A 10,086-nucleotide genomic window follows, 5' to 3' on the forward strand; every position below is an offset into this window, starting at 1 on the left:
GCCAAGTGTCCTAATTGCCCATAAAAACGGAGTCTTTTTAATTTTCATTGCTTTCACTTGTAATTTATTTATTTTTCTTCTACTAAACAGGCAGAAAGAATCTTCTCCAACTGGAAATGATGGTGATAATCAGTGCTTCACTACTGAAAACAACAAGTCACCCTCTCCCATATTGCCAGGTATGTGCAGGTCTATAGGACATCTTGTTGTCGCCACTGATCATAAGGTGTAATGTAAATGTTACATGAGGACTCAGAAAATCACTGCTTTTTTGTGCCTTTAAAATAAACAACAATCCAACACGTTAATGTATAAAATTCTCACTCTTATGTGCTGCGCATTAAAAGGTATAAGGGGCCATACAGTCTGGTGCCTGATACTGATCACGAATACTCTGCCCATGGCTCAATCAGGCCCCAAACTAACCTTATATATACCCTTAATGTGCCACAGATGTTTAAACCCCTTAACCCCCGAACCTTTGTTTAGATTTTGCGTTTTGGCGCTTTTGTTTTTCTTTCCACTTCTTTCCAGAGCCATAAGTTTTTTATTTTTAGGTCAATATGGCCATGTGAGGGCTTATTTTTTGTGGAACGAGTTGTACTTTTGAACAATACCTTTGTTTTTACCATGTCGTGTAACAGAAAACAGGAAAAAAATTCCAAGTACAGTAAAATTGCAAAATAAATGCAATCCCATACTTAATTTTTGATTGACTTTTTTGCTAGGTTCACTAAATGCTAAAACTGACCTGTGACTTGGATTCTACAAGTCATTACGAGTTCATAGACACCAAACAGGTTCTTTTTATCTAAGTGGTGAAAAAATATTCCAAACTTTGCAAATAAAAAAATAAATTGCGCCCTTTTCTGAGACCCGTAGCGTCTCCACTTTTTGGGATCTCTGGTTGGGCGAGAATTTAGTTTTTGCACGCTGAGCTGACGTTTTTAATGATAACACTTTTAGGCAGATACGTTCTTTTGATCGCCTGTTATTTCATGTTAATGCAATATCGCGGCGACCAAAAAAACTTAATTATGGCGTTTCGATTTGTTTTCTCGCTCAGCCGTTTAGCGATAGGGTTAATCTTTTTGTTTATTGATAGATTGGGCGATTCTGAACACAGCAATACCAAATATGTGTAGGTTTGAATTTTTTTATTGTTTAATTTTGAATGGGGCGAAAGAGGGGTGATTTAAACTTTTGTTTTTTTACATTTTTTAATATTTTTAAAAACATTTTTTTTATTTTTGCATTGCTCCATAGGAGGCTAGAAACTGCCATAAATCGATCGCCTCTGCTACATAGAGGAGATGAATAGATCCCCTCTATGTAGCAGAATTATAGGTGTGCTATGAACCCGACCACAGGGTTGTGCTGATAGCAATCCGGCATCAGCAATCATAAAGATATGACTCTAATCTTATAGGAGGTTATCATTGACTTGTTTTTCTTAATATTTTGTATGATTTTCCAGTTGATACGAAAAATACATCTGCACTAAAACTGGAAGAGCAAAGAACAGAAATAGTAGTAAAGACAGAACCTAGCAGAGGTAAGTGTGACAATAAGGTCTATGTGGTCTGATGTCAGCGACTGAGAATAATTCACAAGGAGGATATATTATATGTTACTTTTTTACATGAATTTCCAGTTGAGACAATAAATACATCTGCATTAAAAATGGGAGAAGATCAAGACCCAAAAATAGTCCCAGAGACAGAACCGAGCAGAGGTAAGTGTGACAATAAGGTCTTTGTTGTCTGATGTCGGCGACAGAATAATTCACGAGCAGGAAATATTATATGTCAATGGTGAGATTTTCACATCTATGACTGACAATGATCACTGACTTGTTTTTCTTACTTTTTTTGTATGAATTTCAAGATGAGACAAAAAATACCTCTGCATTAAAACTGGGAGAAGATCAAGACCCAGAAATAGTCGCAGAGACAGAGCCTAGCAGAGGTAAGTGTGACAATAAGGTCTATGTTGTCTAATGTCGGAGACTGAGAATAATTGAGGAGGATATATTATATGTCAATGTGGGATTTTCACATCTATGACTGACAATGATCATTGACTTGTTTTTCTTACTTTTTTGTATAATTTTCCAGTTGAGGCAAAAAATACATCTGCATTAAAACTGGGAGAACAAAACCCAGAAATAGTTGCAGAGACAGAGCCTAGCAGAGGTAAGTGTGACAATAAGGTCTATGTGGTCTGATGTCGGCGATTGAGAATAATTCACAAGGAGGATATATTATATGTAGTGATAAGTGAATGTGCTCTTTACTCGAGTTTTCTGAACATGCTTGGGTGTTCTCTGAGTAGTTTCGGCGTGCTCGGAAATCAAGCTTTAGTCCCCACAGCTGCATGATTTGAGACTGCTAGACAGCCTGAATTCATGTGAGGATTTCCGAAATAACGGGCAATCCCCACATGTATTCAGGCTGTCTAAAAGCTGCAAATCATGCAGCTGCGGGGACTAAAACTTAATTCATGAGCACCCTCAAAATGCTCGGAAAACTCGAGTAATGAACACACTCGCTCATCACTATATGTCAATGGTGGGATTTTCACATCTATGACTGACAATAATCATTGACTTGTTTTTCTTACTTTTTTATATGAATTTCCAGTTGAGGCCAAAAATACATCTGCATTAAAACTGGGAGAAGAACAAGACCCAGAAATAGTTGCAGAGACAGAGCCTAGCAGAGGTAAGTGTGACTATAAGGTCTATGTTGTCTGATGTCGGCAACTGAGAATAATTCATGAGGAGGAGATATTATATGTAGTGATAAGTGAGTGTGCTCTTTACTCGAGTTTTCCGAACATGCTCGGGTGTTCTCTGAGTAGTTTGGGTGTGCTCGGAAATCAAGTTTTAGTCCTCGCAGCTGCATGATTTGAGACTGCTAGAGAACCTGAATACATGTGGAGAACACCCAAGCATGCTCGGAAAACTCCAGTAACGAGCACACTCGCTCATCGCTATATGTCAATGGTGGGATTTTCACATTTATGACTAACAATGATCATTGACTTTTTTTTCTTACTTTTTTAGATGAATTTCCAGTTGAGACAATAAATACATCTGCACTAAGACTGGGAGAAGAGCAAGACCCAGAAATAGTCCCAGAGACAGAACCTAGCAGAGGTAAGTGTGACAATAAGGTCTGATGTCGGCGATTGAGAATTAGTCACGAGGAGGAGATGTTAACTCCCAGTGGGTACGATTGTCACATGTATGATGACTGACAATGATCATTGACTTGTTTTTTCAATTTTTATATGAATTTCTAGTTGAGAAGAAAAATAACTCTGCAATAAAACTGGCAGAAGAGCAAAATGCCAAAATAGTAGAAGAGCGAGAACCTAGAAGACGTAAGTGTGATAATAAGGCCTATGTTGTTTGATGTTGGCCAGTGAGAATATTTCATGTGGAGAAGATGTTATCTGTCAGTGGTGGGATTGTCACATGTATGATGAGTGACAATGATCCTGTTCCTCTGCACGGATAAGATTTCTCTACTGTCCTGCCACAATGACACCAAAGCAGTATCCTCTAATATGGAGTACCATTACTTACATTAGTTTTATATCTCTTCTCCTAGGGTCCATCTTCCGCCGGATTATATCATCCTGTCGGCGTGGATTATCCAGGGCCGCTCGCAGCATCAGTAGATGCATTTGCCCAATCTATGATTAGGGCACCATATACATCTAGTACAGCAAGTCCATCATCAAAGCTGTACTTGGGCAGCACGGTGGCTCAGTGGTTATCACTGTTGCTTTGCAACACTGGGATCCTGGATTTAAATGTCACTAAGGAAAACATCTGCAAGGAGTTTGTATGTTCTCCCCGTGTTTGCGTGGGTTTCCTCCGGGTACTCCGGTTTCCTCCCACACTCCAAAGACATACTGATAGGGAATTCCTAATTTAAAAAAATTAAATAAAAATTCTGAATTAATTAATATTCCTTTGTAATAGAATATTTCTGAAATATATGGCATACCAATACTGTACATCGTACATATTTGAAGAATCCTCATGAAGTTTTGCTTTTTTCACTAAACGTGTATGTACTGTAGTGTGGTGGGGTAATATACTTCCCAACTGCCATCTTCTCTGAGATCAAGCTCTGTCCGGCTCCACTTTTATGTGATGTCATAGATACATAGTTACATACATAGGTTGAAAAAAGACTTGGGTCCATCAAGTTTAACCTTTCTCCACCAATTGTCCATTTTGTCACTAAATTAAATATAACCCACAATGTTATGTGTATTGAGGAAATCATCCAGCCCTTTTTAAAAGCTGTTGTAGTGTCTGCTATTACTATTTCTTGTGGTCGGCATTCCACAGTGTGACTGCTCTAACTGTAAATAACCCTTTCCTATTTAGCTGTCGGAATCGCCTTTCATTGCTCTCCAGACTCTTCGGCTCACTCTATGCTCTCGGTGAGAGCGAGAAGTCTCTTCTATAATGCTAGCCTATGGGGCCTTGTTCTGACGCTCCATAGGCTTACATTGATAAAGGCAACCTGTCACCTCGCTTTTCAGCTATAAGCTGCGGCCACTGCCTTTCAGGGCTTATCGACAGCATTCTAGAATGCTGTAGAAAGGCAGTGGCCGCAGCTTATAGCTGAAAAACGAGGTGACAGGTTTCCCTTTACTAGTCGACTACATACTTGCCGATGTGGGAGATGTTGTGACCTGGTCATCATCTAGCCGTGACAATTATTCCCTTATAAAAGGTTCTAGAGACATTCATTAACTAGTAGGACTTGGGCATCCTAAGACAGTCCTGCTTAGACTGCAGAGACCCGTATGACGTAAACGGTGCCTCCCCGCCTCCCACCAATCCCATAATAACGAAACAACAAAAAGGCCTGGATGGGTTGAACAGGTCAGTCACAGTTTACTGAATTCTAAACCGAGAGAGGCAAATACAAATTCTCAACGGACTCAGAGCCGAAAGCCCCCCGTAACTGACGGTGGGCAAGGAAGCTGATGAGAGGTTACGAACCTTTGCCCCCCATACTACCGCTGTGACATTGAATACAACAAAATCATGCAAGTAATGAAAACATTGTCCAAAATTTTTTTTTTTTTTTTAAATAAACATTATATACAATAGCCGCACAGCACAATTGCGAATTTATAAGGAGGGAGGGTGGTGACAAAACTTTGACTGGTCAGCCAGGGGAGGAAGAGGAATTCTCCGGCCCAGCACAAGAATTTAACCCCTGAGGGTGTGGCCGGACGCCCCTTCCCCTTTTTCCCATTGGTCAGTGGGCGTCCTAATATATGGCATCACCTGAGAAGTAGTGGGAGGGGGGAAGCACTGCCCAAAGTTCCTTTATAGCTTAACCTATCTATGGGGACTCTGCAGTCAGACACACATTCCCTATACGGTGCCGTGCCTCTCAGACTGTTCACATTGGACTATGATCAGTGGCCCTGTCGGTATTTGTGTCTGAAGCCCCATAGAATGGGATTCAGATGTTCGCACCAACAGGAACATTGAATATAATGATGCAGGCAGAGTCAGTGTTCTATATTAGCATTATTATATGCCTATTTGAGGCAGGCACCAAGACGCCATCTTGGTGTCTGCCTCAAAAAGGCATACGAGGACAAAAATTATGACCTATAGAGCACACAATGACTCCATCTACTTCATTATAATCAACAAGATGGTGGCCCGATTCTAACACATCTGGTATTCTAGAATATGCATGTAGTTTATTTAAAGGGAATAAGTCACCCCATTTTTGCCCCATAAGCAGGGGCCACCGCAATCAGGGGCTTATCTACAGCATTCTGTAATGCTGTAGATAAGCCCCCGATGAAACCTGAAAAATAAGAAAAACACGTTAGATTATACTCACCGGAGGCGGGGGCGGTGGTTCGTCGCTGTCCGGCGCCTCCCATCTTCATACAATTATGTCCTCCTCCTTGCTTCCCCTTGGCTCCTGTGCACATGTACTTTATCTGCTCTGTTGAGGGCAGAGTAAAGTACTGCAGTGCGCAGGCGCCGGGAAAGATCAGAGAGGTCAGGCGCCTGCGCACTGCAGTACTCTGCTCTGCCCTCAACAGGGCCAATAAAGTACGCGTGCGCAGGAACTGAGGGAGAAGCAAGGAGGAGGGCGTCATCATATGAAGATGGGAGGTGTCGGATGGGACAGCAACACCCATCAGACCGGACCGAACGCCGGGGTGAGTATAAGCTAACTCTTTTTTCTTATCTTTCAGGTTTCATCGGGGGCTTATCCACAGCATTACAGAATGCTGTAAATAAGCCCCTGATGGCAGTGGCTGCAGCTGATAGGCCAAAAATGGGGTGACAGATCCCCTTTAAATTCCACGCCAATATCGCTGAATGCGGCAAATCCGTGTGGCAGGAGATGACCCGAGGCAACCGTCGCGAGATAAGAGGCTAACGCCGCAGATCTCCCGATGGTAGCAGTGGCGTGCGCCGTTCGAACTCCGCACCAATTTGCGGCCGGACTCTGCCTGTCGCTGATTGGTCGCGGCCGGCCGGGCGCGACCAATCAGCGATGCGGGATTTCCATTGCAAACAGACAGACAGATAGAATTATTATATAGTAGATGGCTCCATTAACACAAACATCGGAAAACGTTTTTCTAGGGCTTCAGCTGCAAGCCCCCAACCGTAGACAATGACACAATGTGAACTTTGATTAAGTAATTAAGTTATAGCCATCAAAAAGAAAGAAAAAAAATGGATTCAGCTCACTGCTTGTATTCCAAATGGAGATGCTAAAAAATAACTTTTAAATAGTCTGTGGTCTGGCGCATGGGTCGAGATACATACCAGGCTGGCTCCATAGTCAAATAGCTTCAAAAAGTAGTAGTAGTAGTATATGTAATTACTGCTATCTCCTGCCAAATTCCTTAGTGAGGAGTGCCGAACATTTATTCAGGTTATTTGTCAACCCAGAACGCTTAAGACAATGCATAGGTTAAAAAAACACACTATGCCTATAATAGTTATGACATGTTCTTGTATGGACCTTGAGAATATATCCATGTCAGAAGGAGCAGACATCAGAAGGAAGGGTCGGAGGTTGAACATAGAACTTTGCTTTACCTTATTCACTTAACGGAGTACAAAACATGAACCGATTGGCTTTATTAAAAAAATAAAGTTTTTTCCTGATCCCGAGGGACAATCAGAGTGGACCTACAGGCATTTAGGCTTCACGGCGGTCAGAGCCAGAACAAAAAACAATTAGTTCCAGTCAGAGCATAACAGTTCATTTTAATGGCTACATTTAATCAGCAACATTCCCTTTATAATCTACAGTAGATGATAAATGGATCTGGCAGATTTAAAGGGAACTAGCTGAAGAGCCCGGCACTGCCCGGGCATAGTAACTAACTGTGGTTAGTTATAACAAATAATTATCCTCCATCCCATAGGCCCGTGCCCATATACCCATCATACATATCCTCCATCCCATAGTCGAGTGCCCATATACCCATCACACATCCTCCATCCCATAGTCCCATGCCCATATACCCATCATACATATTCTCCATCCCATAGTCCCATGCCCATATACCCATCATACATATTCGCCATCCCATAGTCGAGTGCCCATATACCCATCACACTTCCTTCATCTCATAGTCCAATGCCCATATACCCATCATACATATCCTCCATCCCATAGTCCTGTGCCCATATACCCATCATACATATCCTCCATCCCATAGGCCCGTGCCCATATACCCATCACACATCCTCCATGCCATAGGCCCGTGCCCATATACCCACCATACATATCCTCCATCCTATAGTCCCATGCCCATATACCCATCACACATCCTTCATCTCATAGTCCAGTGCCCATATACCCATCACACATCCTCCATCCCATAGTCCCATGCCCATACACCCATCACACATCCTCCATCCCATAGTCCCATGCCCATATACCCATCATACATATTCGCCATCCCATAGTCGAGTGCCCATATACCCATCACACATCCTTCATCTCATAGTCCCATGCCCATATACCCATCATACACATCGTCCATCCCATAGTCCCATGCCCATATACCCATCATACATATTCGCCATCCCATAGTCGAGTGCCCATATACCCATCATACATATTCGCCATCCCATAGTCTTGTGCCCCTATACCCGTCGTACATATCCTCCATCCCATAGTCCAGTGCCCATATACCCATCACACATCCTCCATCCCATAGTCCCGTGCCCATATACCCGTCATACATATCGTCCATCCCATAGTCCCGTGCCCATATACCCGTCACACATCCTCCATCCCATAGTCCCGTGCCCATATACCCATCATACATATCCTCAATCCCATAGTCCCGTGCCCATATACCTATCATACATATCCTCCATTCCATAGGCCCATGCCCATATACCCGTCATACATATCGTCCATCCCATAGTCCCGTGCCCATATACCCGTCACACATCCTCCATCCCATAGTCCCGTGCCCATATACCCATCACACATCCTCAATCTCATAGTCCCGTGCCCATATACCCGTCATACATATCCTCCATCCCATAGTCCCGTGCCCATATACCCGTCATACATATCCACCATCCCATAGGCCCGTGCCCATATACCCGTCATACATATCCTCCATCCTATAGTCCAGTGCCCATATACCCATCACACATCCTCCATCCCATAGTCAACCATTATGACATCATAATGAGCAGCGGCAGGGTTTGCAACCTATGATGACATCAGCGTCACCATGGCAACTATTGTGACATCATAATGAGGGGCAGGGCTTGATACGCACACACTGTTTCCCCAGTATGCAAATAGGGGCATTATGACATCATAATGAGGGGCGGGGCTTGACGCGCACACACTTTTTCCCTCAGTATGTAGATAGGGGCAAAATTGTTTGGTGAATTGAAATGCACGGGGTTAAAATTTCACCTCACAACATAGCTTAGGACGCTCTCGGGGTCCAGATGTGTGACTGTGCCAAATTTTGTGGCTGTAGCTGCGACGGTGCGGATGCCTATCCCGGACATACACACATACATACACACATACATACATACATACATACATACTGTACATACATACATACTTTGAGCTTTATATATTAGATGTGCCCATTTTTTCTCAACAATTGGAAAAAAAAATGCAAAAACGTATATTTTTTAATGGTATAAAATAGCAATTTTTGTTCATATTTTCAACTTGAAAAACTGGAGGGAGTGGGGGGCAACTGCTGATATTTGCCATAAAAATTGAATGTAATGTGAAATAGTGCAACTGCAGTACACATTGGTGGGATCTGCTCCATGTGTGAGACGTCACTCCTCGCCTTCTAGAAGTTTGCCAAAGGATAAGGCAGGATGAAGCATAGGAGCCATTTTGTTAGTGGCGGCAAAGTGATATTGACAAGTGGACAGTGACACAGAGGTCGGTCGTTAGCACCGATTCTGTTAGTTGAAGCTGCGCTGCTCACCGTTTCAGTGACCGCATGAGATACATGGCTCAGCAGACCGTCACACATGATGGGACTAGATACATGGCTGTGCTCAGTGTAAAGCCTCACTCAGATGTATAATGTAGGGACAACTGAATGAGACTTTACACTGACTGAGCAGAGATGAGTCAGTGTTCAGAGCACAGCAACGTGATGATGAGCTCTGAATACTGAAGTGAATATAGGTCGGCAGCCTGACATTGTACGACTAATCCCAGGCTACCGAGCTGCTCAATAGCCTGATATTAGTACAGCGTCAGGCTCCTGATCTGTGCTCACCACATCTCACAACCACTGCGCAGACCTCCTGTCACCGACAGCTACGTGAGCTGTTGATATGGGGGTGTAAATTGTAGCCAAGAGCACAGTTCTGGACTACAATAAAATGGCACCTGACTCCCCCGCAGTGTTGAACTGGACACCCCATGGGGAATACACAGTCCACAGCTGAGGCAGACACAATATAGGAGATTGTGGTCTGTGCGTCTCTAGTCTCCTATGGCTGCAGTATTTGCGGTGTGCAAGTGTCATACCCAAACAGTTTTGTTG

The 10,086-nt window shown here is 43.0% G+C and overlaps 1 long non-coding RNA gene across 1 annotated transcript; it reads left to right on the plus strand.

The window, feature by feature from the left end:
* Nucleotides 1-1,476: 1,476 nt before the first annotated feature.
* Nucleotides 1,477-1,740, plus strand: LOC141095896 (uncharacterized). Its single transcript, XR_012233486.1, has 2 exons — nt 1,477-1,555; nt 1,655-1,740. It is a non-coding gene; the product is annotated as an uncharacterized lncRNA (long non-coding RNA).
* The last annotated feature ends 8,346 nt before the right edge of the window (nt 1,741-10,086 follow it).

Source organism: Dendrobates tinctorius, unplaced genomic scaffold, assembly GCF_039654945.1.
Source record: "Dendrobates tinctorius isolate UK_male_01 unplaced genomic scaffold, ASM3965494v1 ptg000070l, whole genome shotgun sequence".
In the NCBI taxonomy this organism is placed as follows: domain Eukaryota; kingdom Metazoa; phylum Chordata; class Amphibia; order Anura; family Dendrobatidae; genus Dendrobates; species Dendrobates tinctorius.